Raw genomic sequence first — 12943 nt, forward strand, 5'->3', positions numbered from 1 at the left:
ATGACCACACTGAAGGTCCAAGGTGCTGGAGGCTTACTGATTGGAGGATTGGAATACCAAAGTCCTTTCAAGAATCTTCATATCAGGAAGCAGAGAGAGAGAGAGAAAGAGAGAGACCCTTTCTATCTGCTGGTAATAAACCACACTGGCACAGAGTTGAATTTGATTGAAGAGTTGCTAAGGCTTAGGATTAGAGGACAAATACATACTGAAGCAAATCCCTATGACTATATAAGAAGGGGTCCATATGGCTGGCAATACACCAAGTCAAAACATTCTTCAATTTTAAACTGCAGTTATCTTCTGGTTGAAAGTTTCTTGGTGGAAATTGAAATATCCTCCTTTTCTTTGGGAAGGAGCAAAGAGCATACTACTGCACATTCAACATCTATGCCTTGGCTCCCTAGATCAAGAGTCCAACATCGCCTCACTTCTTTAAAAAAAAAAAAAAAAAAAAAGATTGACTACAGTGTCCAGCCTTGTGCCAAAGTTTAGGCTTTTACCCATGAATGCTCTCCTTAGGGCATCCATCTTCCAGGCATAGTGTTGTAGAGGACATCCAACTGTAGCTGAAGCAGTTGGAGGAGCCATGGGTTTGGGCCTGGACAGTGATAGAAGCAATGTATATCTGTAATGGACATATGGCTGAACGTGGGCTTCTTGGCCATGGACTTCTCTATGTTCATAACTTTTTTTTTTTTTTTAAGGAAATGAAAAGTTCTTTTTGAGGAGCTTCTGAGGCAGTGGCAAGAAAACAAAAAAGCAATGAGGCAGTAGCAAGGTGCCAAAGGTGAAAACATTTGAGAGAAAGACTGGGACACGTCCATGCAGAAGCTCAGACAAAGAAAGACTGAGAAAGCTTTTTCTGAGTTTTTAGAAATAGGTCCTTATTAGCACCAATGGATGATGTCACCACACGCAAAATGGCTAATTCATGCCTTTTTGTTATGGAGAAATATGGTATAAAATTTAAATTGTGATTGGAGATAGACCAAAAAATGCAATTGTCACCAAACCTCTATAGAGAAATCTGAGCATTTCTCATCAAGCCATATTCAAGGGATTATGATCAGAGATCATGTTAAAGTACTACAATAAACTCAGGGCACCTCTAAGCACTAGCTATAATATCCAGAGAAGAAAATAACTTTTTAAGAAAAAGGCAATTCTTTTTGTGGTTTGGGAATTAAGTTATTTATAGCCCTATGGAAAGCACCAAGAATTATGGGAAAGATTATGCATTGCTATTACAGTTTTATACCCATCTTTAATTGTGATGGTGATATCACCTGGTTCAGGGGTAGGCAACTCTGGTCCTCAAGTGCCATAAATAGGTCTGGTTTTCAGGATATCCACAATAAACATGCATGAGATATATTTACCTCTGATGTATGCAAATCTATCTCATGCATGTTTATTGTGGATATCCTGAAAACCAGACCTGTTTGTGGCATTGAAGGAATGGAGCTGAATACCCCTGACCTAGTCAAATGCCCTAACAAGAGCCCCTATTACTTTTGTCAAGAATAGAACATGTGTATGTCAGTTGGAGAAAGGAGTAAATATACCAATTACTTCTATATTTCTGTAGACCAGAGATAGGCAAACCTAGTCCTGAAGTACTGCTAAACTGGTTGGATTTGCAAGCTATCCACACAGACTATTCATGAGATGCATTTGCATGCACTGACTTTACTGTATGCCAAGGTATCCCATGCAGATTCATTTTGGATATTCTGAAAGCCAGTCAGCTTATGGCACTCAATGACTGGAGATGCCTACCCCATCTATAGACTAATGCTTTCTTGCTAAAGCAGTGGCTCCCAAACCTGTCCTGGAGGACCCAAAGCCAGATAGGGTTCCAGATTATCCACAATGAATGTACACAAAAAATTTGCAACCACTGCTACCAGAGGGTAAATATATATTTTTTTTTATTAGAAAAGGGACAGAATTAGAATCAGCAATCTTGTTATCTGAGCTCTGGGAAACAAGATATTTGTTATCCATATCATTCAGAGACAGAAAAACTTATAGGATCAGAAACAGACATTGGTTTTCTGTAAATCTAATATGATGGCACCACACTATCTTATCTTTAGCAATCACATTTCTACTGTGTACTCTGTCTTCACAGGAAAAAAAATGAACACCACTGTCTGTGTATCATAAAGTTAAAATCCTTTTAACATTGCTTCACAGAAACTGAGAAAGTTGGCAGATTTTAATTATACTTTCAACACTGAAATACAATATATTCTTATTCTTTGCCTTACATGTTAGCTAAAATAGATGCCCGTGGAGCCTCTTCCATAAAGCAGCATTGCTTACCTGTAACGAATGTTCACCAAAGACTGCAGGATGTCAGTCCTCATAAGTGGGTCCTGGCACATCAGATGGAGTCTGACACTGAACTTTTATCTCAAAGTTTGAGCATGCTCCATTGGGCATGTGCAGCATGCCATACTGCTACTCATCTATGTAGGGGGCCCTTTTGTCTATAATTTAGCTATACTTGGAGAAGCCAACTCTAAGGGAAGGCATGTGGGTTTTGTGAGGACTAACATTCAGCTGCCATTAGAGAACACCAGTTACAGGTAAGCAACTCTGCTTTTTCTCAAAGGACAAGCAGGATGGCAGTCTTCACACATAGGGAATCTCTAGCTACAGATTGCCCCAAAAGAAAAAGGGAGAAAAAAAACCCAAAACACTGTCAATAGGCAACCAAATGTTTTTGGTGGCAATGAGCCTTTTTCTGTATTATCTATCTTTTTATAGGTGTAGCCTGGAATAAAACACCTCAAAGAGATTCCTTAGGACAGACTATCCAAACTTAAAGTCTGCCTCATACCCTTTACAACAAGGAGTCCCGCAAGGCTCATCACTTTCTTCAACCCTCTTCAATGTTTACCTCACCCCTCTATGCCAGCTCCTCTCCGACCTTAAACTCAAATTCTATCTCTATGCTGATGATGTTCAGATCATCATTCCCATTCACAACTCTATATCTGACGCCCTGGAGCACTGGGAAAACTGCCTTGCAGCCATCAACTCCCTCCTCACCAACCTTCAGCTTGCCCTCAACGCGAACAAAACGGAACTCCTTCACATCTCCTCGCAACCCCCCGACCTCCTGCCTAATGACCCCAAACTTAACCTTCTCACAGTTCAACCATCCGTTAGGGACCTCGGAGTTCTTCTTGATCCCGAACTAAGCATGAAACCACACATCAACTCTATCCTCAAAGCAGGCTTCTTCAAACTCAACGTTCTTAAAAAACTCCGACCCCTGCTATACACCCAAGATCTCTGCACAGTGATCCAAGCCACCCTCACCTCCAAACTAGACTACTGCAATGCTCTCCTCCTAGGGCTCCCATTGTCTACGATAAAACCTCTCCAATTGTTGCAAAATGCCACTGCTAGACTCATCACTAACACACGTAAACACGAACACATTACCCCTATCCTCAAGGATCTACATTGGCTCCCCATCCTCTCCCGTATACACTACAAAACTCTGACCATAGTACACAAGTCTATCCACACCCACAACTCCAACTGGCTCGACCTCCCCTTCATTGCCCCCCTGTCCACTCGAGCTACCAGATCTGCCAGCAAAGGTACCCTACGTGTACCTTCCTTGAAAACAGCTCATCTTTCCTCCACCCGCGACCGTGCCTTCTCCATTGCCGGTCCGGCTCTCTGGAACTCCCTACCTGTCCACATGCGCCTTGAACCATGTGCGATCAAATTCAAAAAGAAACTAAAAACATTTCTGTTCAACCAAGTCTACCCAGAATAGTTTCCTCCCATTCACACCATAGCTCTCACCCCCCCAGGTGACCGCCCTTTCCTTATATTAAGGAGATAATTACTTTGTAAATTGTTATTTTCTTGTTATGATTTCTTGTTTTTTAATCTATTCTTCCATACTGCCTTTGGTTAACCCCCCGCCCAGTTCTCCTTCCCTGTTGATATGTATTTTCCAAGCCTTCTGTTAATATGTGAACCGGTATGATGTCCCCACTAATACCGGTATATAAAAGTTTCTAAATAAATAAATAAATAAAGTCTCATTGGGACCCTGGCCAAAAAATAATGCAATGTGAATACATGGAAAAAAATGTCACAGCCTTACAGATCTCTTCCATGGAGACCAATCTTTGGTGGACTACTGGCACTGCCATGGCTCTGACACCATGAGCCTTCATATGGTCCAAAAGATTCAGGCTCACCTAGGCTTAATAGAAAGAGATGTAAGCTGTTAGCCAATTCCCTTGAAGTGTTTGGCAAGAGCAATCTTAGAGTTGTTGGTGTCAAAACAAAAAGCCAGGTGGATTTTCTATGGCACTTCAGTCCACTTCATTAGGAAAGCCAAGATTCTTTTGCAGTCCCAACTGTGCAGTACTTTTGTGGACTTGTATTTCATTCTCACATTTATAGCGCCACACCTCCAACCAAGGGGTCTGGGTAGTAACATCACACACAACAAAATAAAAATAACATAAAATGTACAACATAAAACAAAGAAAAACTTACACACCATCTTGAAAACTTAACTTCAGCAAAAATACAAACTGGAATATAGTCTCAAAGTAAATACAAACATGCACAGAAGGAACTCCAGTTTAGACCAAATGCAGATGTAAACAGCCAAGTTTTACAAAGTTTTTGAAAGATTAAAAAGTTTTCTATAAACCAAAGGTCCCTGGATAGGGAATTCCAGAGAAATTGATCCATACCATGGTCAGATCACTTTTTAATTGCTATTTCTGGTAATATTAATTGCAAAAACTATAATGTCATCTATAAAGGCAAAAAAACTCTTCAGGAGAACGAAAGTTAGCCCAGAACTATTCATCGAAGTCTTCATTCTAAACATGCCTGGCATTACCAGTGACAATATCAACTGCTTGGTTTCAGATTGGAACTCCTCAATCACCCATACTTTAGACTATATTGCTCCAAAAAGCTTTGTTCCATGCACCATACACAGTATTCAAGGTGCGGTCTCACCATGGAGTTATACAGAGGCATTATGACATTTTCCGTTTTATTCACCATTCCCTTTCTAATAATTCCCAACATTCTGTTTGCTTTTTTTGACTGTTGCAGCACACTGAACCGATGATTTCAATGTGTTATCCCACTATGACGCCTAGATCTCACTTTCTTTAACTGCTTCAGAATTTCCTGCACAAATTAGCCCATGAAGAGCTAATAGGATGTTAATTGGGTATTCCTTGATGGGAAGAATATAAGAAATTCTAAATAAATAAATAAATGAATTTCTCCCAAGAGTATTCAAGATTCTAGAATCCTTCCCCCGGGCCACTGAGGAATGAGTTCCTTCTTCTTGGGTCTCTTGAGAGCAGATTCAACCACCTCAAATTGGTGCAGTAGATGTAGATTTTCAAATCTGGGACTCTTCTGGACATGATATTTATCGCATCTGCCTTTTTATTCATGGAAGCCACAAAAAAGGTGTTCTTCTGCACCCTCATCTGTACCTCCTGAAGGATCTCAAGCACTGAAACTGCCACAATCTCCTTAGGAGACTCCATGAACTGGAGGATGTCCAACATTTTCTTCCTGGACTCCTCCTCCTGCACAGCAAATGTAATGGCCTCAGCTACTCTACAAATCAGTGGTTCTCAATCTCTTTTTGGCCGGGACACACGTGACAGATGGTTCTCGCATGCATGACTCACTGAACATGTGACCATCACGGGGCTAAATGTAAACATGCACTCTGCATTCACAGGGATCCCCTCAACCCCCAGCAATGAGTGCAGAGCAGATCTAGGGCATTACCCTGTACAACTCACCATATAAAAAAGATATTCTGGTTCTGATGACATCTCAGTAAAAGCAAAACAAACTCCCTTTACTACCAGGCACAATAGACTTCCTTATGAAAAGACTGTAATTTACCACTAATGCATATCCTATTGAGAAAACACAACAAATAAGATTGATACAAATGCCTACATGCTAGTAAAATACCTCACCTCGGTCACACACCCAGAACTGACCTTCACCAAGTACAGAAAAACCACAAATTATAAATATGGAGAAAGAAACTGGAATGGAAAACCAAAAAAGCCACTCTGCATGCAGTGCGAACCTGGAGAAATGGAAAGAGAAATATAGCACCTAACAGTCTCTCAGGATTTGCAATAATGCACACAAACTAACCCGCACAACGTTATACCTGTATTATGGAACACACTCAACAGTAACAACCCTATTCTAAGAAATACAACTATTAAACCAGGCCCTAAACACTAATACATTTCCTATTGGGAAAACAATAAGCCAAGCTGCTATAGAGTCCCACATAGAAATAATTGTAAAGCTATACTAAAAATGTTGCAAAACAGAATAATATCCAACAATTAAAAACTCATAAAAATTATTAAACATGTCCAAATATAAATAAAATATTTCAAAACAGCAGACATCGCATAATGGAGAAATTACTTACCTGATAATTTAGTTTTCCTTAGTGTAAACAGATGGACTCAGGACCAATGACTATAGTGTACTCCTGATAGCAGATGGGAGACGGAGTCAGATTTCAAAGCTGATGTCAGCCTACATATACCCGTGCAGCATGCTTAGCTCTTCAGTATTCTCCTCGAAAAGCAATTGTGGATATATGCGTGCTTTAATAACTTGATTAACTAGGACTGGTTCAACTGATTTCCAAACTGGAGACCGCCAGTGCACTCAACCGGATAATGCTGACACCTGGCAACTATGGGTGTTTTGAACTAGGGGTAATACCTGGCTTACCCGTGCTTGTCTTGTCTCGGGGTTTTTCACCCGAAGTTTCCGGATTCCGGGGCAGTTGTGGGTGGGATGCTGAGTCCATCTGTCTACACTAAGGAAAACGAAATTATCAGGTAAGTAATTTCTCCATTTCCTAGCGTGTAGCAGATGGACTCAGGACCAATGGGATGTAGAAAAGCTACTCCCCAACATGGTGGGAGGCTGCCCTTGGCCCATTTAGCACTGCCCTTGCAAAGGTTGTGTCCTTCCGGGCCTGGACATCCAGGCAGTAGAACCTGGAGAAAGTGTGTATGGAGGACCACGTCGCTGCCCAACAGATCTTGGCAGGTGACAGCATCTTGGTTTTCGCCCAGGGCACTGCCTGGGCTCTTGTAGAATGGGCCTTGACTCGTAGAGGTAGAGGCTTCCCTGCCTCTACTTAGGCCGCATTGATTACTACTTTGATCCAGTGGGCTATAGTTGCCTGTGAAGCTGCTTCCCCATTTCTTCCCGCTGTGAAGGACGAATAGGTGGTCCGTCTTTCACACAGATTCCAATCTTTTCAGGTATCAGACTAGGAGTCTGCCGACGTTAAGATGGCGAAGAAGGCGTGAGTCTTCCGCGGCCTTATGTTCATCTGGAGATGGTAGCGAGATGGTGGTTTAGATGAAATTGAGAAACCACTTTCGGTAGGAAAGAGGGGACAGTGCGTAGCTGTATGGATCCCGGTGGGAACTTGAGTAACGGTTCCCGACAGGATAGCGCTTGAAGTTTGGAGATGCAACAGGCTGAACATATTGCCACTAGGAATGCAGTCTTCAAGGTCAGGAGCCGTAGTGACAGACCACGTGTTGGTCTGAAGGAAGTTCCCGCGAGGAAGTCTAGTACTAGATTGAGATTCCATAGGGGTACTGGCCACTTTAGGGGTGGTCAGATTTGTTTGACCCCTCTCAGGAAACGGGAAACATCTGGATGGGTTGATAGACTGATGCCGTCCACTTTGGCTCTGAAGCAGGCCAGTGCGGCCACCTGAACCTTGAGAGAGTTGAGAGACAACCCCTTCAAGCCAACCTGCAGAAATTCCAGGATCATGGGGATTTTAACTGTCCGCGGAAGGATCTCGCGGTCCTCACACCAGGCTTCGAATACTCTCCATATTCGTATGTAAGCTAGAGATGTGGAGAACTTGCGTGCTCGGAGCAAGGTGTCAATCACTGCCTTCAAGTATCCGTTCTTCTTCAGGCAAGTCCTCTCAATGGCCAGACTGTAAGAGAGAATAGATTCAGGTCTTTGTGGAGGATCGGTCCTTGCCGGAGCAGGTCCCTGTGTGGAGGAAGGCACAGAGAGTTCCCTGCAAGAAGTCTATGCATGTCTGCGTACCATGGCCTGAAGTACTAATCCCCTGTGGTGTTCTAACTTGCGGATGATCCTGCCCAGTAGTGGCCATGGGGGAAAGGTGTACAGCAGGTCTTCCTGTGGCCAGGTCTGGACAAGGGTGTCGATTCCCCGGGATTGTGGTTCTCGTCTGCGGCTGAAGAACTTGGGAACTTGGGTGTTGGACCGAGTTGCCAGTAGATCCATAGCTGGGGTTCCCCAGCAGTTTACTATCAACTGGAAGGCTGTGGTTGACAGGGTCCATTCCCCTGGATTTAGGCTCTCTCTGCCGAGGTAGTCTGCAGAGACTTTGTCCTTTTCCACGATGTGGGAGGCTCAGATCCCTTGCAGGTTTGTTTCCGCCCATGCCATGAGGGGTCTATCTTCAGGGACACCTGTTGGCTACTGGTTCCTCCCTGGCGGTTGTAGGCAACTGTTGTGGTGTTGTCCAACATGACTGACAGACTCACCCCGGAGTCTGTGGCCGAATCGTAGACAGGCTAGTCGGACTGCTCGGGCTTCCAGCCAGTTTATGTTCCATCCCGCCTCTTCTTTGTCCCACTGTCCCTGGGCCGTCAATTCCTGACAGTGGGCTCCCCACCCTCGCAGGCTCGCATCCGTGGTGAGCAAGATCCAGTTCGGTGGGGATAGTCTTATTCCCTTGCTCAGGTGGTCCTCCTGTAGCCACCATGCTGTGTCCGAACCTCTGCTGGTAGCTGGAGGTGCATGGAGTAGTTCTGGGACGTCAGGTCCCATCATGACAGTAGGGAACGTTGTAGTGGGCGCATGTGGGCCATTGCCCATGGAATGACTTCCAGGGTTGATGTCATGAGACTGAGGACTTGGAGGAAGTCCCATACATTGGGGCGAGCATAGTTCAACAGTTTTCACAGTTGGCCCATCAGTTTCCTTCTCCTTGGAGGGGGGAGGATAACCTTGTCTTGCTTGGTGTCGAAGCAGACTTCCAGGTACTCTAGCGACTGGGAGGGCTGTAGGCAGCTCTTGGCTGGGTTGACGACCCACCTGAGATTCTGCAGTAGATTCTTGACTCTGGTGGTCACCGGGTGACTTTCCTCTGGAGATGTTGCCCTGATCAACCAATCGTCCAAGTAAGGATGTACGAGGATTCCTTCTTTCCTCAGTGTTGCCGCCACTACCACCATGATCTTGGTGAAAGTCCAAGGGACAGCAGTTAGTCTGAAGGGTAGCACCCAGAACTGGTAATGATGGTCCAGTATCTCAAAGCGTAGGAAGCGCTGATGGTCGTGATGGACCAGGATGTGGAGATAGGCTTCGGATAGATCCAGTGAAGTCAGGAATTCTCCCGGCTGTACTGCCCTTATGACTGAGCGTAGGATTTCCATGCGGAAGTGTGGTACTCTCAGGTAACGATTGACTGTCTTGAGGTCCAGGATGGGCCGGAACATTCCCTCCTTCTTGGGAATGATAAAATAGATGGATTAGTGACCAGTATTTTGTTGGTGCGTGGGCACCGGGGTTATCGCCTTTAGGCTGAGTACTTTTGTCAGTGTGGTTTCCACTGCCATCCTCTTGGAGAGGGCATGGCACGGTGATCTCAAACATTTGTCTGGAGGGATGCTGTGGAAGTCCAGATAGTATCCCTCTTGAATGATGGTTAGGAACCACTTGTCCGACGTTATCTCGACCCATCTTTGGTAGAAGAGGGTAAGTCTGCCCCCTATGATTTCTTCCTGTGGATGGGTCTGCTGATTCTCATTGTGGGGTACGGCCAGAGCCTATACCTGAGTCTGCTCTGAAAGGACTGTGACCTGCCTGAGGGGCAAGGTGCTTGGTAGTATGTGTTCTTGTATGGTCTAAAGTGCTGTGCTCCTCTGCCCTTGGTTCTTCGGGGAGACGAGCGCTGGTTTCTTTTGTTCATGTCCTCCGGTAGGCGAGGTACTGGAGATTTGCCCCATTTGTTGGCTAACTTCTCCAATTTGCTTCTGAACAAGAGGGATCCTTTAAAAGGCATTCTCGTGAGGTTCGCTTTGGAGGTTGCGTCGGCTGACCAATTTCGGAGCCATAGTTGTCTTCTGGCTTCAACTATGAAGGAGACACCCCTGGCTGAAGTGCGCACTAGGTCTGAGGTCACATCCGTGAGGAAGGATATTGCCGATTCTAATGATTCAGTGGATGAGTTTGCGTCTCTGGAGAGAAGCAAGCACTCACATGTTACTACGGCGCAGGACGCGATTTGCAGGGTCATTGCTGCTACATCAAAGGACTGTTTGAGGATGGCTTCCTGACGTCTGTCCTGGACATCAACTGAGTGCCGCTCCTCTTTCGACCCGGATGGTTGTGCGCTTAGAGATAGTGCAGACCATGGCGTCCACTTTTGGGAACCATAGGAGTTCCTTGGCCGTGGGTTCCAGGGGGTATAGGGCTTCTAAGGCCCGTCCTCCTTTGAAGCTGGCCTCCGGGGCATTCCATTCCAGGTCAATCAGTTGTTGTATGGCCTGCAACATTGGAAAATAGCATGAGGCCTGACAGAGGGACACCAGGACAGGGTTTGTCTTTGGCTCCGCTGTGATACCCATGCCTGGATTGGCCAGCATCTTCAGGGTCAGAGACACGAGAGCTGGTAACTCGTCTTTGGAGAAGAATCACAGCATGGTTCGGTATGGTTCCATCCCTGGGGGGGGGGGGGGGATTTCCCCTTCCTCCAGGGAGTCAGTCTCGTCCCCCGAGGTGTCTGAATCGCCTGTAGGGAGGCTCTTGCCTAGGTGGGGCACATCTCGAGCGGTCCTAGAGGTGCTTGGAAGATCTTGTGCTTCTGGTGAAGACTGGGACTGTGTCGCCGGCGGTACTGATTGCGCCTGGAAGAAGGTTTGTAGTCCTTTGAAGAATTCCACCCAGGAGAAGGTCCCTGGGTCCATATTGTATCCCAGCGGGTTTATGGTGGTAGCCCCCGAGGTGCCTTCCTGTGTAGGCGCCGAGTCGGAGATACAGAGGTCCAGGGTACTATTGGTTAGTGGATCCGGAACCCTCTACTGGCTGTGGGGGGCCTTGCTTAGGTTCCCCCTGAGCCTCTTCGCACTGCTGGCATAATGTGGAGGCCACTTCAGGTTGCGCAGCTCTCACGTGGCAGGCTGGGCAGAGGGCTTGACCCTTGATCTTCTTGGCTGGCGGTGCCATGACTTGTGTGCGTGGAGTGATTCAAAACTCGCCTTGCGCGTTGGTATGCGCACCGGGAGGCTTAGTTGTGCGCTCTGGGTGCGTCGATGACGTGCGTGCGGGATGCGCGCACAGGCTACCACTTTGTGCACCTGGGCGAGATGTACGTACAGGCCTATTTGTGCGCTCGGGCCGTTTATGCGGGCCACTATGCGCCTGGCACCACCCAGATGTGCGCGCTGCTGTGCTCACAAGTCAGTGGTGCGCCCGGCTCAGTTGTGCGGACAATACGGCGGTCAAGGAGGGGAAATGTTGCTGACGACCATGTGGGCAAGATGGCGACCCACCCCAGAATGTCCAGAATCCCTGCACTGTGCATCAACAGAGACCTATGCTGATGCTTTTTGGCCTTAGCTTGACACTCACATTGGAACTCCTGAATGCCGGAACTGAAGAGGCTGAATCCTTTGCCTTCTTTGGGTGGGAGGCTACATAAAAAAGTCTGTTACCTTGGGTCTTCCCAATGCTCAGTGTCAATGGGGGTACCCTCTCAATGCTGATGCACTGCCAGCATCTGATGCAGCTCCTGGGTCTGTCGATGTAGATACTCCAATCCCAATATCAATGGCAAGGTTTAGAGTTGCTGAAGTGCTTTTCCATAAGATCAAGCCAGGATCAAAGTGCTGAAAAGTGGAATATAAATCAAATAAATGGATGTGCAAATTCCCAGATGTTATGGCTTGCCATAAAGCACAGGGGGACCCCAATTATGTAGCACTCTTTTTCAATCTGGCACTAGGGGACTATCATGGTTGCTCTAAGCTGTGTGTGTGCACACAGATCATGAACCCTGCGGAAACATAGCGCGCACAAGAAATCCTGATAGTTCCATTATACTGGCTCATAGCACACAAATTTGAACTCAGCTTACAAAATGTTTTTGTGCATGTAGTAATTACAAAATATCCAGTGGATAGCATTTTAGAGGTGTGAGCACTGTAGGTTAGTTTTTAGGAAAGTTTAGGAAAATGGTATATTTCCCCTTCAATATTGGAGTTCTGCAATTAGATGCTAAGGGGAAGCAGGAGGTATGAAATAATTGGAATTTTGGTAGGTTTTTGCCCTTTGATTCCTTCCCTTTCCTGAGTAGGGTGGGAAGTAGGGATTTCCAGAGATGAGACCATTCTGGGGTAGACAGCCTGCAAGCTAGCAGGTCTAGGGACCCTCCCAGTGAGAGTGGGACCCTATAGGTGCTCTTCCCCTCAAGGTAAGCCACCCAAGGCTGTGAAGGTTTCTTCCTCTTCCCAAGATATTAACCAGAAGGTGAGAAGAAGCGTTCATTCCTATCTCTGAAGAAGTGAATCAGGAGTTCAGGAGTGGGGTGAGTCTGAGAAGAAGAATGTCCCAGAGTATCACTTGAAGTGCAGTAATCTGGGAAACTTTAACTGAGAGGATGGTGGTGTGGAAACTGGAGGAAAGGTCAATGACCGCAGGAGTGTGAGTAGATTATGTAATTGAGAAGCTTCATTTGGTAAATGTTGATATGGGTAAACTCTAATTGAACCCCATTCCTTAAACAGAGTGGGGACAGAGGTACAATTTAAGAGTTACCATTGAGTTCCAACTGATCCTTAAGGTTGGTACATAGTAAAAGCAA

At 45.8% G+C, this 12943-nt stretch overlaps 1 protein-coding gene across 6 annotated transcripts in view; it reads right to left on the reverse strand.

The window, feature by feature from the left end:
- The window catches only part of RGS12 (regulator of G protein signaling 12), a 424812-nt gene that overhangs the window by 134719 nt on the left and 277150 nt on the right, over positions 1-12943 (reverse strand). The gene's annotated exons all lie outside the window — the stretch shown is intronic.

This window comes from Rhinatrema bivittatum, chromosome 1 (assembly GCF_901001135.1).
Source record: "Rhinatrema bivittatum chromosome 1, aRhiBiv1.1, whole genome shotgun sequence".
Lineage (NCBI taxonomy): Eukaryota > Metazoa > Chordata > Amphibia > Gymnophiona > Rhinatrematidae > Rhinatrema > Rhinatrema bivittatum.